The sequence below is a fragment of the Trachypithecus francoisi genome, unplaced genomic scaffold, assembly GCF_009764315.1.
Source record: "Trachypithecus francoisi isolate TF-2019V2 unplaced genomic scaffold, Tfra_2.0 Lachesis_group8, whole genome shotgun sequence".
Taxonomy (NCBI): domain Eukaryota; kingdom Metazoa; phylum Chordata; class Mammalia; order Primates; family Cercopithecidae; genus Trachypithecus; species Trachypithecus francoisi.
Genome location: NW_022681473.1, coordinates 111,060,395 through 111,077,875, shown reverse-complemented (window position 1 = coordinate 111,077,875; position 17,481 = coordinate 111,060,395). Strand labels below are relative to the sequence as shown.

Genomic DNA, 17,481 nt, shown 5'->3' with positions numbered 1-17,481 from the left:
GACGGATCTGAAAATGCAGAGGGAAACGGTTTGACACAGATGCAGGATCATTTCTCTAAGGGTTTTTTCTTTTTCTTTTTTTTTTAAGATACAGCTTAAAAAGTGAGGATTAAACTCATCATAATTCTATAAGATAAGCACATCTGATGAGGGGGAAAATGATTATTCACTCTACTGGAATTGCCTCAATGAAACCTTCTTGATGAAAGCTGCATCTTAAAATACTCATCCAGTGATGAGGACTTATTTCAAGATGTAAACCAAGGCGGTCGTTGGAGTGAGGCTTGCTTGTGAAGCACACCACATCTTCAGGATGTTGAGCTAAGCCAATGTGCTCACAAGTGTCCCTCCCAGATGGCTTTTCTGGATAGCTAGTTCCCACCCCAGTGACATACTGGAAGCCACCAACAACTAGTAAATCTATGAACACCATTCAAGCAAAGACATGGGGTCAGAGCACAGTGGCTTCAGACCTTGAGCCTCTTCCTTTCTCCTTGGGAATCCCCGTCTGCTCAGGCCAAGTCCTGTCCTCAGGCTCAGCCATGCCAAGCTCTTTTCAATGTCTCTCTCTTCACTGCAGCTGTTGATAAGGCCCACAGCTGATCACCAGGCTACCAGCCCCTTTTCTGTGCTCAAGAAAACCAAAAGCTTTTGAAGTATAAATCTTAAGAGAGGAGACATTCGATTTCGGCTGAGCATGGTGGCTCAAGCCTGTAATCCCAGCACTTTGGAGGCTGAAGCGGGCAGATCACCTGAGGTCAGGAGTTCAAGATCAGCCTGGCCAACATGGCGAAACCCCGTCTCCACTTCAAACACAAAAAATTATCCAGGTGTGGTGGCGCACACCTGTAGTCTCAGCTACTAAAAAGGCTGAGGCATGAGAATTATTTGGACGCAGAAGGCAGAGGTTACGGTGAACTGAGATCATGCAATTGCACTCTAGCCTGGGCGACAGAGTGAGACTCTGTCTCAAAAACAAAACAAAAAAAGAGAGGAGACATTAAATTTTGACTGCTCAAATCTCCTGTGAATTATCTTGTACATCATTCAAGATACAAGTCAACTGTCACCCTCTAAGATATTCTAGTTCTTTGATAAGACAAGACACTATTTCTTCTGAGTTCATGCAGTGCTATATATACCTCTATTATCATATACTCTTATCATGACAAAAATAATCTGTTGACATATCCACGGGTGTCTGTAAGGCAAAGACTCCAGGGCTACTCAACACATTTGTGGAATGAATACGTCAATGAAGGCGGCTGCGAATGGAGGATTATGGGAAGTAGATTTTGTCTGTCAACACCCATTAAGAAACAAAAGCCAAATATGTTGAATGGCAGGAATTACCGATGTGAAACTTGGATCTGGGCCACATTTTGGCGCGAGGCGCTTGAACCACATAAACAAGCAAACTAGATGGCTGGGATTTGTTTCTAGTGACTTATCGTTGACATACTTGTTGATGTTAAGACTCCTCTTTCCAAAGTCAATACCTTCATCCAATCACTGCCAGACATCTTTCCCTGAAGAATTTATTAAACTGGACACCAGGGAACTCCAGAAATAATGGGGATTGAAGAAAGCACTTTGTATTTGTCATGACCTGAATTAAAATTTAATTGGGTTTGAGGTGGAGTGAATGGGAAGCTGCTAAGGTTAGTCTTCTACAGCAAAGGAGGGAAACCTTTTCTGCTGTGTATGAAGCCAACACCCCACCTCTACACTCGACTCCCCATATGCAAAGACCTTTGGCATTTTCTGTTTAGCACAAAGTCTTTGAGTCTTTAAAGAGAGAAAAGCCAATTATATGACCAGTTGGGTGGGGAGACCTTTGCTCTGCCATCCCAAAACTCCTTCAAAACCTTTCTGCTTGATATTATGTAGGTATAGTGATGGGTACATCCTAACAAGCCAGGAATTTCAATGATTCATTAAGAGAGATAACAACATTTCACCGGAGGGAAGGAAGGCAGGTAGGATTCTGCCACTGTTTGAATAGGAGGAGCTATTGATTAGAATCTATTGTTTGGAATTCAGAACACTGCCTGTCCCTTTGAATGAGGACGGGAAATTCCAGGGAAAACCTTTTCTGATAAAGTTGTTGGTTTACACAAGTGTCCTTACTTTAAGGCTATTTTTAATTAGCTTGTTAGTTTATGTAATTGAGGGTTGTTGGGGGTGGAAAGATGGGTGGTGGAAAGACAAACCATGATTTCATCTCCATTATAAATGCAGGAAATACGTAGTGCTACAATAGGACTTTACAAGTTGTATTTTACAAGTTGCAGGAAATACCATGGAAGAACACAAGCCTTCCTTAAGGCAAGATGAAGTCCAGCCCAGAGCAAAATTCCTGTGTCTCCATTAGGAAATAGATACTTACAACGTGCAGGGCCTGGGCAAGAGTGTTAAGAGAGGCCCACATACGCCAATGTCTAAATGTTTACAAATAATAAATCAAGCGACCACCAACTCCTAAATATGCCTTAGCCTCCTACCTTGGCCAATACACCTTCATAACAACCTGGTTAGAGGCTCAGATTTCTTGTCATTGTGTGCCAGGCTATGGCAGCTCGGGAAGAGCCAGCAGCCAGCTGGCCCTGATCTCTTCTCCTGTGGTCTGCTTCCACCTGCTTTTAGCTCAGACCCTGGCTTCTGTGGGTACCAGGAGGGCCCTCATATGTATGCATATGGGTACCCCGAGAAGATGTCAAAGTTGTGTCCACACCCCCACAAACAGAAGCTGCTTTGTCATCCTTAGGGCTAGAGGTGTCTGCCTTTGGGAGACTGGAGATGGGGGAGAGACCCCAGAAGCAGGTTCCTAGTCATTTGTGTTCTGACTATCCAGAGCATGGTGTGTGTGTGTGTCGTCAGGGTGGGAGACACATAAGCTCCAGTGTATGCGCATCTCCTTGGAACTAAGAACTCTTCACTCTGTACTAAAGAACATGGCCATGGGAAGACCAGAATGGAGTGTTCTAGGCTAGGACAGGTCTGCGCACAAAAACCTCAGTAGTGAGTATGACAAGAGAGTAAACATTTAATCAAACTAGTAGAGCAGTCCTGCCTTATCCATGGTTTCACTTTCCAAGGGTTCAGTTACCAGTGGTCAACTGTGGTCTATGAAAAATTGCAGAAATAAACAACTCACAAATTTCAAATTGTGCGATGTTCTGAGTAGCATGATAAAATCTCAAGCCATCCCACTCCATTCCACTAGGGACATGAATCATCCCTTCGTCTAGTCTGGATACAGACTGTGGATGCAGCAGTGAGTCCACGCTGTTTGCTCTCTGCCTGTTAGTCACTTAGTAGCCGTCTAGGTTATCAGACTAACTGTCTCAGTATTACAGTGCTTATGTTCACATCACCATTATTTTAATTTATAGTGGCCAAAAAATGCAAGAGTAGTGATGCTGGCAATTTGGATATCCCAAAAGAGAAGCCGTAAAGTGCTTTGTTTAAGTGAAAAGGTGAAAGTTCTTAACTTAATAATGAAAGGAAAAAAAATTGCATGCCCAAAAAGTCGCTGAGGTCTACAGTAAGAACTCATCTTCCATCTGTGAAATTGTGAAGAAGGAAGAAGAAATTTGTGCTGGTTTTCCCGCCACACCTCAAACTGCAAAAGTTATAGCCACGGTGCATGATAAAATTGCTTAGTTAGGATGGAAAAAGTGTGAAGTTTGTGGATGGAAGGCATGACCTGAAACAGAATCCGACTGACACAGTTGGGTCTGGTGCTATCCATGCTTTCAGGCATCCACTGGGGGTCTTGAGTATACCCGAGTATAAGGAGGGGCCACTGTAATAGGAAAATTGCATTGTAGAGACTATGGGGATTGCAGACATGGCAGAACCTTTAGCGGGTAGAAGTGGTGAAGGTTCCACTGTCAGGAAGGGAAAGGAAGGAGGGCAAAACAAGGACAGAAGGTGAATAAGAATCCAAATATTTGCATCACAGTGGGCTGAGAAGGCAAGCTCAGTTGTGCAGCGATGTGCAGTGTTGGCCCTATGAGGGGCCCTATGAGGGGGTTTGGCTTAGGATGGGCCTCTCTGGGTGCCTGAGGAGGCTGACCTGAAACAGAGATGGTCTGGCAACATGAATGGAAAATACCAAGGATGGCATGGAGTTCACCTTGGCCACTGTGCCCGGTCAAGTCCTTGGGTCTCTTAGGGGACGCATGGAAAGGCAGGAACCACCCCTCCACCCATGTGAGTGCAATTGTTCAAGGACCTGTGTGATGTCACCCACACCCTGTCATGTCTGTGGAAGCCACTTCTTCCACAGCCACCAAGCCATCTCGGCTCACTGCAACCTCTGCCTCCTGGGTTCAGGCGATTTTTCCACCTCAGCCTCCCGAGTAGCTGGGATTACAGGTGCCCACCACCACGCCCAGCTAATTTTTGTATTTTCAGTAGAGATGGGGTTTTGCCATGTTGGCCAGGCTGGTCTTGAACTCCTGACTTCAAGTGATCCACCTGCCTTGGCCTTCCAAAGCGCTAGGATTATAGGTGTGAGCCACCGCACCTGGCCTTTTTTTTTTTTTTTTTTAAGATAGGGTCTCACTCTGTCACCCAGGCTGGAGTGCAGGCATGATCACGGCTCACTGCAGCCTCGAACTCCCACGCCCAACAATCCTCCCAGTTCAGTCTCCCCAGAAGCTGGGTCCTCAGGTACGAAGCTAAGTGACTGGGTAACTTCTTAAGTTTTTTTTTGGTAGAGATAGGGTCTTACTATGTTGCCAGGCTGGTTTCAAACTCCTGGGCTCAAGCGATCCTCCCACCTGGCCCTCCCAAAGTGTTAGGTTTACAGGCATGACTCACCATGCCCAGCCTAGAACATTTTAAAGCAAATTCCAGATATCATATCATTTTACTACAAAATACTCACAAAGATTTATTTTCCCTAGAGTATTTTAAAACAACCTAGACATTAACATGCATCTCTAACTGATAAGGACTGTTTTATCTTTAACATAATCAGTTGCCTTTATCATATCTAACATTTATAATAATTCTTTAATATCACTAATATCAAATTCACATTCATTTTCCCCTGATGGTCTCAAAAATGTCTTTTTCCAATCAGTTTGTTTGAATTGGGGCCAATGAAGGTCTGACTTCAGCAGGATGGAAAGCCCCAGTGTGTGGCTCAGGCGCCAGGGCCTCTCACACGCCTTCCCCTCAACAAGAACCACATGGCATCTCAGCTGAACTGGGCCACAAGACCAAAAGTGGCGAGCCTTCATCTTCTGGGCTTTCTGACCTCTGGAGAAATAAGTCTCAGTGGGAACTGCAGGGAGCTGGTCCCTGTGGCGTTGGAGTACTCACTCCGCAGTCCTACTCCGAGAGCCACTGTCCAGAGCCTCCCAGTCCTCCCAGGATTTAGGTCACTGAGCCACAGTAGACCTGCAATGAAAGTGGGTTCCTGCTCTCTCTGGTACTGCCTCTACTTTTCATGATTTGATCTTTCTAGTTAAAGGCCAAAGACAAGCTGCATGGGGTGATAGAAAGAGCCGAAAGCAGGGACGGCAGGCTGAGCACTGTCTGTCCCTGTCTGACCGGGTGGCCTTGAGCAAGACTCTGACCAATCAGCTTCTTTACTTCCAAAGTGAGAGGGAGGGACTTAACAATCCCTACGACCCTCTAGCTCTGACATTTTATGACTCTAAGCTCAAAAGCCACCAAATGACTTTGTTTCTGCCCGTGTGCTAGATGTTGGAAGTACACAGATATCTCTCTTCTTAGATGATAAACTGCTTAAGGGAGGGGCTCTATCAGATTTTGTCATCACCAGATTCTAGCATGGCACAAAGCGCACTCTGGCCACTCAATAAATGTTCCTGAATGGGGCATCCAATCCAACAACCAATCCTTGAGCATCTATAGTGAGCCAAACACCATGTTAGATTGGAGATCCCAAAGATCTCCCTGGAGAGCCTAATATTTAAATAGGGAGATGTTCAATGGAGAAGAAAAGTTTGATAATTATAAGAGAAGTAGCTATGGGTCTTAACAGCTCAGACCTAAGATAAAGAAATTGGGCTGATGGCCCCCATCTATGAGCTTCCTGCTCCTCAAATTTTACCCTGTCAGCTATACTTAATTCCCAATCCCCCCACCTGCTTCAACAGCAACACCATAAAGAGTGGTCCTAGGACAAAGAAAAGGCAGAAAGATGTCTGTACCAATTTGCAAAGAGGAGTATCTCCCAAGTAGCATCCAGAGCCCTTTCCAGGGTCAGCCTAGGGAAGCCCACAGAAACGACGCGGACGGCTAAATGTTCCCCATGTAAACTCAATGACTCTGCATCCTCATGGAAGACAGGCATGTAGATCCGCCCCGAACAACTAAATAGTTTCACCTCAAGATGGGCTAAGGCCGGGTGTGGTAGCTCATGTCTGCAATACCAGCACCTTGGGAAGTTGAGGCAGGAAGACTGCTTGAGCCCCGTAGTTTGAGACCAGCCTGGGCGACACAGGAGACCTCATCTCTAAAAATAAAAAAAATAAAAAAATAAAAAAAATAAGACGGACTAAAACTACAGGGCAGGAGAAGGTCCCCAGTGAGGTGAGTTTCCTCTAGGTAAGGAGCCTTCAGGACAGGGACTGGGCTCCTGTTGCTGTCCGGTCCAGCTGTGCGGGGAGGGTGAAATGACTGTTCAAAGTCTCTTTGGGTCTGTGGGTGGGAACAAGGATTTCTTGAATTCACAAAGCTGGCAAGGCTCTGAATCACGGCCCAGAACTGAGTTCCGCATTGCCAAGTCCACATCTGAGAGAAAACAGCCTTATGCTCTACCTAAGAAACCAGATAAATACACTGCCTCAAGAAAAGACTTCCAGGAAGCGTCCCAGCAAAACAAAACCAAATCCCTTTCAAAACAGTAACCAGGTTCCGCGGTGTCGAGATGATAGCCTCGCTGTCCTTCTCTCCTGGTGCCCATCTCAGAGGTCTCCTCCTTGCTGGGCCTGGTGGTTCACTCCCCACGTGGGGACAGGCGGGCCGTGGAGAAGATGTCATTAAAGTGTAATTTTAGAAATGAAGGCATCTTGGGGATCATCTAGTCTCACCCCTCCCTCAATTCATAGACAACTTCCTTCCTCTGAGCCTCTCCAGCGACCCTTAGAGAACGCAGGAAATTCACCACAGTAAGCGAAGACATGATGTCTTTATGACCAGGAGTTTGCAATTCTAGCTAATTACAGCCAACACTGGCTCACTGCTGCGCTGTGATTTGGAGTCTTAAAGCTTCTGTGTGGCTCAGCACATGTGGTGGAAAAAAAAAAAAAAAATGAAAGAACACTGCAACAGAAACTGGGGGAGCACTTGCAGGCACATGTGTGCAGCAGGAGTCCCCGGCAGGACGCGGCTTAAAATCAGACACACATGGCCCCGCCGGAGACTGGGGCTGCCAACTGAGGCTCAGAAGTTTTGAGAGGAAGAGCTGGAGGGGAGGAAAAAACCCAACAACTTGTTAACAATTAGCAATCGGAATCCTTTTTTAAAAATAAGTCCTGGGACCCCTGGACAAGAGGGAAGTATTTTGCTGAGAAATCATCAAAACAGCACTACTCTGAGCATCCCTTCTGCCAGAAAGCTCAAAACGGTTGATAAATGTGAAATTACGTATTACTTTCCCACATGGGAGTCAGGGTGGACAATATTGTCCCTCACTTACAGAGCAGGGAGACAAAGTCACAACAAAGCTTCTGCTTTCCTTTATTTCACTGTGGAAGGAATAACTGGACTAGCTAGAAATCCCTCAACGAGTATGACTTTTATTTTTCAAAGACCTTGTTGATACAACCTAAAAGTGAAGGGGAAAACAGTAAGAATCTATGATCTCATTTGCTCACAGATGCATAAAGAAATGCTGGTGCCGGGCACAGTGGCTCACGCCTGTAATCCCAGCAGTTTCGGAGGACGAGGTGAGCAGATCACTTGAGGTCAGGAGTTCGAGACCAGCCTGGCCAACATGTGAAACCCCATCTCTACAAAAATTAGCCGGGCGTGGTAGCGGACACCTGTAATCCCAGCTACTCGGGAGGCTGAAGCAGGAGAATCACTTGAATCCGGGAGGTGGAGGCTGCAGTGAGCCAAGATCGTGCCACTGCACTCTAGCCTGAGCGATAAAGCAATAACTCAATATAAAAAAAAAAAAAAAAAAAAAAAAGGAAAGAAAGAAATGCTGAACGGTGATCTTTTCATAGTTCATAAGCGTAATGACTGGGTGTTCTCGTGCGTGGTTGAGATGTGCCACCCTCGAACCTTGTTACGATGTCGTTATATTACCCATCTGACATGAAAAGAAAAAACAGAAATGCTGGAAGGATACCCAAGAAACAAATAAGAGTGGTTTCTTGTGGCAGGTGTGGGGACAACAGGGTGGATGAGCGCAGAGGGAAGGGTAAACTTGTGTGTAAACCTTCCTATCATGTTGTTATTTGAACCATGAGCATGTTTCCTATTAAATAATAAAATTAAGTACAAATATATTCTATAGAAAAATGAAACAAGGGGCCGGGTGCAGTGGCTCACGCCTGTAACCTCAGCACTTTGGGAGGCTGAGGTGGTCGGATCATGAGGTCAGGAGTTCGCGACCAGCCTGGCCAACGTAGTGAAACCCTGCCTCTACTAAAGATACAAAAAACTGGCCAGGCGTGGTGGCACACGTCTATAATCCCAGCTACTCAGGAGGCCGAGGCAGGAAAATCGCTTGAACCCAGGAGGCGGAGGTTGCAGTGAGCCAAGACTGAGTCACTGCACTCCAGCCTGGGTGACAGGGCGAGACACTGTCTCAAAAGAAAAAAGAAAAAGAAAAAGAAAAAAAAAGAAAAATGAAACAAGCAATGGAGCCCCACTTTTCCTCCTGAGCAGGCTATGTTTGCAGGGAATCCAGTATACCATGCTCCTCCAACACTGTCTAAAGATGAGCTATAGCAAGGGAGCATGATATCGCTACTGTACCTACAGAACAATGGGGAGACCAGACACTGGAAGGGCTCTTCTCCAGGGTACCCTGAACGTCGTAGGCAGAATCAGCACCACAGTTTCCAAACCCTTGCCTCCTGACCACGGCTGATGCTGGGCCCTCTCTGAGATACCTCACACTCACATTTAACAAGGGTGAGGTACTCAAGGCACTGAGTTTGTTTCTTTTCTTCTTTTTTTTTTTTTTGTTTATGGTGCTATGCTCATCACAGCAACCAGAGTGATTTTATTAAAATCCAAATTTGAGGCTGGGTGTGGTGGCTCACGCCTGTAATCCCAGCACTTTGGGAGGCTGAGGTAGATGGATCACCTGAGGTCAGAGAGACCAGTCTGGCCAACATGGTGAAACCCTGCCTCTACTAAAAATACAAAAATTAGCTGGGTGTGGTGACAGGTGCCTGTAATCCTAGCTACTTGGGCGGCTGAGGCAGGAGAATCAATTGGACGAGGGGGTGGGGGTGGGGGTGGGGGTGGGGGTGGGAGGGTGGTGGGAGGTCACAGTGAGCCGAGATCGCACTCCAGCCTGGGGGAAAGAACGAGACTCTGTCTCATCAATAAACAAATAAATAAAATAAAATAGAAATTGGAGTCTGTTCTTCAAACACTCCTAGTGAGTCTCAAGTGCCTTTCCTCCGGGCAAAGTCCACATCCCTTGGCATGGTGCTTATGATTCTTAGGGTCTCAGGATGGCGCTCACTGGACTCTCCACTTCACCTCCCACTTCCTTTTCATGCAGCACATTCCCTACTTTCTGTCATTTCCTGCACATGCTGGGGTTGTCATGCCTCTGCCGCCCTGTGTGTGCTGCTGCCTTTCTCTGGAATGCCATTCCCCTTTCCCCCATCTGGTGAATTGCTAATGACATTTTAAGATCAAATGCTACCTCCTCTAAGAAGCCAGTTCAGGCCTGGCCCAGCCCATCCATGGCACACAGCTGGCCTCTCCTCTGTGTCCCCACAGTCCTCTGATTGTTCCTCTATGACAGCATTTCCCATGTCAACAGCAACTGTACATGGCAGTAGTCTGTTTCCATGCCTGTCTCCCAGTAAACTGTGAACTCCTGCAAAGTGGGACCCTGGTGGTTGCCTCTGTGCCACAGTGGTGGACCCAGAACGTGATGTTTGCTAAACAACAGTGAAGCTAGCACTTATGCCACAACTTCTATGTGCCTGCCCTGATTCTAAGCACTCCACACCTAATAATTCATCTGCTCCTCGCCAAAACCTGCAGAAGGAGGTACCAGTGTCATCATGATCTTACCGACGAGTACACTGAGGCACAGTGACACCAATTACAAAGCTAGTAAGTGGCAAAGCCAGATACGGAATCCAGGAAGTCTGCCTCCAGAGCTTAGGCTCTTAACTCCTATGTAATAGTGTCTATCAATAGATGAATGAACGAAATAACCAGAAATCAAACTCCCATTCCTAAGGCAAAGGGTCCTCCAGGTTCCAATTTCTAAAATCCTGAGAATAGCTGCCACACTGGGAATCTGGGATGAGGGCACCACCCACCAAAGTCCACATGAGCATTTCAACCCTGGGAGCTCCCAATGACACAGAACCAGCTAGGACAAAAGAGCCCTGCTCTCAAGTTATTTTTACACGCTGACATAGTCTCACCCAGAAGCACTAGAAAATCCACTCAAAAGTTTCCCATAGTCACCCCCAGGGCCACCCTGCCTCTTTCCTATTACAACGAAACTTGAGATTTTTGAGGTGTCTTCATGATGATCTAGCTCCAAAACACAATGCACATGGAAAGAGGAAAGGTTTACCACTAACTCTCTAGGCCAGCGGCCTGTGGTTTCTACCCTGTGCTCTTCGGGACTCTTTCTTGGAACTGGGCTGAAAGGTCTCTTGGGCCTGCCTGCCACTGTTGTCTGATGAGCCCAGATAACTGACAAGGATGGATGCTTTGAGACACTTGCCTGGGGCCTGCCTTTCCACCACCTTCTCCAAATCTGCTTAGAGCTGCTGGCAGGGAAGAACAGATGAATTTGGACTTTTGCTGGTTAGCAAAACAGGGTATGAGAAGGAACCAACACCCCAGGGGCAACGGACAGATGGGAGAATGCGTCTCCAACGGAGATCACAGTGGAAATGAAATCAGGTTTGGAGACAAAGGCTTTAGGCTGGAGACTTGGCTCTACCATTCACTAACTTAGAGGCTTAGAATAGGTTATTTACCATATTTGAGTCACATCTGCAAAAAAATAGGTTAACGGCTTCCTCATGTGTTGTGATGTACAAATGAAAGATTATACACAAAAGGACTTTGTAATCTAAACAGTGGTTTCCAAGCCTGGTTAATTGTCAGAATTACCAAAGGATTTTTTTTTTTAATTACAGATTTCTGATCCTCTTAAGCCTACTGAATTAAAATCGCCAGGAGGAGCCCAGGAATCTGTATTTTCTGAAACTTTCTGGGAGTTTCTGAAGCATAATCACAACTCTAAAGCTCTGTGCAAAGGCTGGCCATATTATAGCCCTGTGGTAAAAGAAATACCAGGTCTGAATATTATGCCTAAGGGTAACCCTAGAGCTGTCAGACTTGTATGTGAAGAATTTCTAAGGAATGTGACTTCGCTATGGATATTCAGAAAAGAAGCCCAATTCTCTACCAAGTTGGAGCTTAGAGACCAAAGAACTCAAGAAAGGCAGTTTTCTCCTTGGATTATCTAGATGGTTTCCTCTGCCACTGAGCATTCTCCTAGACAAAGAACAGTCTCAAAATATCCAGGGACACACAGACATTTCCCATCTCTCTCAGTAGCTGGAAGAAGCAGGAGAACCAGAAATAAGATGTTGCTAGTTAGAAATGGACCCCTGCAGCAAAAGACAATCATCAAGTGTTTGAGACCAGTACCTGGGCTCCTGGAGTACAGAAGAGAACCAGGACACCTATCGGGAATTAGGAGAGGCAAAATGTATAAGTGAAAGTCTTGCAAAGCAAGGAAGCAAGAGAGTGTGAGGGCAGAGCTCTAGGTCCCACTGGGCCATCCATCAAGGGCAGCCTTCAGTTGGTCACTACCCTCCCCGTGCCTCTGTCTTCATCTGTAAAATGTGATACAGCTTGTCTACTGCAGGAAGCTTTGTGAGCTTCAAACAAAATAACAGATGCAAAAGGTTGCAGGGCCCTGGGAGAGGGCAAATACCATGTGATGTCTTTATTCTACAAAAGTATGATGACTAATGCATTATACCACAGATATGAACATTCTCCCAAGAATTAAAAAGTCCGTACAACTGGTTCATCCAATAAACAGTATCTTCTATGAATGTCCTTCTTTGACTCCTCAAGAAAAAGAAGCCTCACTCTCCTAAGAGGCATCCCCAAAGAACAGAGTAGCATGTTTCTAAATTTCACCCAATAGCAGTGAAATGCATTAACGGATTTTCCGATGAGCTACTAAGCCTAAGAGGTTATGTTAGGAGACTTGGAAAAGAAGGGTTAAAAGTGAGCAACCTCACTAGGGTAAAAAGGAAAGATCCTGGAAGGCTTTTGGAAACCACTAAGTAACAAATGTAGCTCCCACCTCCCACCCACGCACCACTGGAAATAACTTTAAATAATGCATCTGAGAATGTCTGCAGAACAGGCAGTCTGGATTAAGGACTTTCAAAGGGATGATGTTTGAACAAGGGTTCTTTCAGGGAAACCATCTTGAGAATTACTGAACTCTCAGGCAAGCTCACTCTGACAAATATCCTTAAGCAAGCTTTGAGCTAGAGCTGAAATCTTGGTATGGTAAATATCATCATATGGAAAAGCAATATAGAACAGAAAAGATTTAGTGGTCCTCCCAGCCACCACATTCCCACTCCCACCCCCCGTAGTGTTGTGGAAGATCTGCTTACTCTAAGTGAAGAGAATTCCATAAGGAGCTTGGTTGGTCATTCAGAATCTGTTGTAGAAACTGACCTAGAGTCACTCATTCTTTTTTTTTTTTGAGACAGAGTCTTGCTCTGTCGCCCAGACTGGAGTCTGGGCGCGATCTCGGCTCACTGCAAGTTCCGCCACTCAGGTTCAAGCGATTCACCCAGCTCAGCCTTCTGAGTAGCTGGGACTACAGGCACCTGCCACCACGCCCAACTAATTTTTTGTATTTTTAGTAGAGACGAGGTTTCACTCTGTTAGCCAGAATGGTCTCGATCTCCTGACCTCGTGATCTGCCCGCCTCAGCCTCCCAAAGTGCTGGGATTACAGGTGTGAGTCACTGCGCCTGGCTGAGTCATTCATTCTTTCAACAAATATAAAGTGAATATCTACTATGTGTCAGACATTTGTCTAGCCTTGGGGAGACAGCAGAGAAAAAAACATACAAAGATTTTTGACCTCCTGCAGTTTATATTCTACGGTAGAGGGCAGACAGTAAGTAAATACATGGGCCTTATAGTAAGTGTTTTGGAAAAAATAAGGCAGGGAAGGGTGGGAAGGGATTCCTATTTTGCATGGAAAGATGAGATAAAGGTAATGAAAGAGTCAGGGAGGGAGAGCGCTGTGGATCGCTGTCTAAGAGCCTTCCTGGAAGAGCAAGCACAAAGGCCGGAGGCAGTGGTGTGTGTAGTGTGTAGTGTATTCAAGGAACAAAGAACAGACCGTGTGGCTTCAGCTGAATGGGCAAGGAGGAGCCTGCTGGGAAACAGATTCAGAGAGGTAGCAAGGGAACAACCTACAGACATGAAGGCTTTAGATTTAACTTTGTGATACAGAGAACGTTGGGGGCATTTTGAGCAGTGGAGTGATTCCATCTGCCTTACACTTTGAAAGGATCTCCAGCTATTCTGATGAGAAGAGACTATAGGAAAGCAAAAGCCAAAACAGGGAGACCAGGTTGGAAGCAGTTGCAATAATACAAGCAAGAGAGAATGCCAGGGATTTGGATCTGTGGAAGCAGCGAGGCTGACAGATTCACTGATGGACTGGATGAAGGAAAAAGTGAGGTGCTAAGGGTGACTCCAAGGGGTTAGAATGAACATCTGGAAGCAGGAGTTACCCTGCTTGCAGATGACAATACTGTGGGAGGACCCATGTTTGAGATGCCTATTTGACAACCGTAGGAGATGTTGAGTACGGAGTCTGGAAAATGGGAAAGAAGACTGGGCGGGGGATGTAAGTGCAGTTGTCAGCACATGGATAGTACATAAAGTCAGGAGTTTGGAGACTACTGTGGGAGTGAGTTTAGACAAAGAAGAGAAGGTGTCCGTGGTTTTCAGCTGAGGGCTCTCCAACAGCTGAGGTGAGGAGATGAGGAAGCCAGCAAAGGAGATGGAGCAGAAGCAGGCACTGCAGTAGGAGGACCAAGAGAGAAGAAACTCCTAGAAGCCAGGAGTCTTTAAGGAAGCATGGAGAGAGGACTGATCGCCTGCATCCAATGCTGCTGATGGGGGATGGAGTTGCTCACAATATATGGCAATACTGTGGCCATTAGTGACCTTGATGACAGCAGCTTTGGTGGGCAGCATGACAAAAGTCTGATTGAAATAAGTTTAAAAGAAAAAAGGAGGGCAGGAAGTGGAAACAGCCAGTATAGACAACTTGAGAAGTGTTACTGTTCAAGAATCTGATTTAACACATTAGGTTTTGCAAGAAGAGAAATAGATGAAATGATCTTTCCAGCTACCAAGGCTGATTATTACTACCTTTGCTGGGAGGTTAATTGACCTATGTGATGGGATACATGGATGCCTGGTTCTGATGAACTCATGGTGTGAACCACAGGTTTTTCCCTCTCAGAGACTTATTTTAAGGAGGATGAAGGGGAAAGACAAGGAGAGAATAGTAAAAGAAAGGGACAAGAAAAATTGTAAGGAAGACTTTTAAAGAGTTTCAGGCCATGTTAAGTTTCCTAAACGATTTCTTTTCCATTGCAAACATCACTAACATAACCCCCAAATTTCCTGGTTAAATTTAGCACAGATGTAAAATTTTGAGCACTGGTGGACATGGGTATCTAAACCAATCATCTGATGAGGAAACTGAAGCTTAGAGAAGGAAACTGACTACTAAAAATACAAAAATTAGCCAGAGGTGGTAGCGGGTGCCTGTAATCCCAGCTACTTGGGAGGCTAAGGCAGGAAAATTGCATGAACCCAGGAGGCGAAGGTTACAGTGAGCCAAGATGGCACCACTGCACTCCAGTCTGGGTGACAGAGTGAGGCTGGTAACAGAGTGAGACTTAAGAAAGAAAGAAAGAGAGAAAGAGAGCAAAAGAGAGAGAGAGAGAGAGGGAGGGAGGCAGGGGAAGGGGGGGAGGGAGGGAGGGAGGGAGGGAAGGAAGGAAGGAAGGAAGGAAGGAAGGAAGGAAGGAAGGAAGGAAGGAAGGAAGGGGAAAGAATGGAAAGAAAGAGAAAAGAAAGAAAAAAAGAAAGAGAAAGAAAGGAAGGAAGGAAGAAAAAAGAAAGAAAGAAAGAAAGAAAACTTGGGTGAGAAATCCACATACAGTTGAATTCATTCTCACCAGGCAAGGGCTGGCCTAGTGTTGTGGGGGCTGGGGGACAGTAGGGGAAGGGAACAGGAAGTCATTTGCTCGTGGTTGACCAGGCCCCCTGTGACTTCTCAGAGTTGCAGAACTGCCACCAACAGTCACAGCAGTTCCTGGAGAACAATGAGAAACTTGGCGTCCGCCAGAAGGTACCTGTGGTGGTATCACACGAGGTACAGCGGTGGAAAACACACACTCTCTAAGGGCTGTTTCCCCCTTTTGCTGAACACAGGGTACCAGAGAAACTAATTATAGCCACTGAGGGCAACTGACATTTACAAGTATCCACGCTGCGTGCAGTGTTTCTTCCTCTGCTGATCTGTGGCCACAGCCACACCTAATGTATATGGTGGAGGCCACAGGATCCAGGCAGCCTGGGTGTGGCAAGGACGCCCTCCTTCCTCCCTACCCCTTCTTACTGCCAGGAAATCTCTCACACTACTGCAGGTCTGCTATATTCTGATGTGATTATCTCCTGGGACTGTGGGGTAGGATCACTTCCCCAGGGACAGAGAGGGAACCTGGCCCTTCCGCTATCAATTAGTCCAGGAAGTGGTAGTTCATAGGACAGGCAATGAGGATTCGGAAGGGAGGCCTTAGGTGGGATAAGAAGAGACAATCTCCATGTCTCTGGGCCTTGCTTTCTTATGCTAGTACTCCCGGGAGTCTGGCAAAACTTGAGGACTTTTCTGGAAGCTAGAGGACAGGGATCTCTGTCATACAGTGGTAGCTTTGAGGGAACCCCCTGAGAATGGGCTGATCCTAAACCTCGTCCTGATCCTGAGCTGCTGGTAAAGTCTTGTTCAGTTTGTTGCACCTTGGCCTCAGCTGTGCTATGGGAAATTAAGGCATCAATCTGTGTGACTACTTGGACAGGATGGGAGAAGGGGAGATGAGGCTATAATCGCCATGATTCCATCTACCATCTCCAAATTATGAGGCTAGAAGAGCCATGGCCAACAGCTTCCACCGGGAGGAAAGGCAAGGAAGGCACTTTGTCTCTCTCTTCCTTCCAACAAAGCTTTCTGGGGCTCCACTCTTTAGCCTGGTCTGGTGTTCAAGATTCAGAAAACTGAATTGGACTCCTTAGACAGGAGTTTTACAGAAGTGGGTGATATTGTGGTTGCATTACCTGCCCTCAGGTGGAGAGAGGACATGTCTGCAATCCAAACCTCCTTACAGAGCGGTGCAGACTGAAAGCTCTGAGCAAGGTCTCCCACAGGCAACCTTTCCTCAGGAGGTGAAAGGACATCCTGATGTTCCACGCCTCTGGGTGGACAGCGATTCCCCACGCAAGAGGCCCCACAAAGGATATTAGAGGGGCAGAGATGAAAAGCTAACTCACGGCCCATGTGTGTGTTTTGTGGAGGGAGGGATAAGGTAGAATCATCCTCTTTCGACTCCAATCTGACACAATTCCTCCATGTGACTTGGGAAATAGAAATAAAAAATAATCCAGCCTGGGCAGCATGGTGAAACACCGTCTCTACTAAAAACACAAAAAATTAGCTGGGCATTGTGCTACATCTCTGTAGTCCCAGCAACCTGGGAGGCTGAGGCAGAAAGACCATGTGAGCTCAGGAGGCTGGGGCTGCAGTGAGCCATGAATGAGCCACTGCACTCCAGTCTGGGCAACAGAGTGAGACCCAGTCTCAGAGCTCTCCTCTGCAGCTGAGATCCCCCTTCCTCTCGGGGTTCTCACCAGCCCCAGCTTGCTGCTACTACCATGCAGTTTTTCTGCCCCCACAGAGGGACACTACATCACGATCAGGAAATTCCACCTCCTCGTCCTCTCTCCACAGTCCCCACAGACTCTACTCCAATACTGGAAAGAGAGGGCTGAAACGGGGACAAGAAGGAAAGGAAGCATTTGAATCTCCTCTGTTTCTGGAGCATTTTCAAATGACAGGAAAATATAATTTTGACTACAATTCAAGGGGTTGAACACCATGACCCTCTAGTCCTAGGGGGAGGGGTGCTGCCTCCTTTAGCAAATA

General features: G+C 46.3%; 1 protein-coding gene and 1 non-coding gene across 3 annotated transcripts in view; one reads left to right on the top strand and one right to left on the bottom strand.

Annotated features, from left to right (window-relative positions):
• The window catches only part of UBASH3B (ubiquitin associated and SH3 domain containing B), a 162,539-nt gene that overhangs the window by 82,257 nt on the left and 62,801 nt on the right, over positions 1-17,481 (bottom strand). The gene's annotated exons all lie outside the window — the stretch shown is intronic.
• Positions 8,205-8,308, top strand: LOC117081894. The gene has a single exon (XR_004436365.1). It is a non-coding gene; the product is annotated as a small nucleolar RNA U13 (small nucleolar RNA).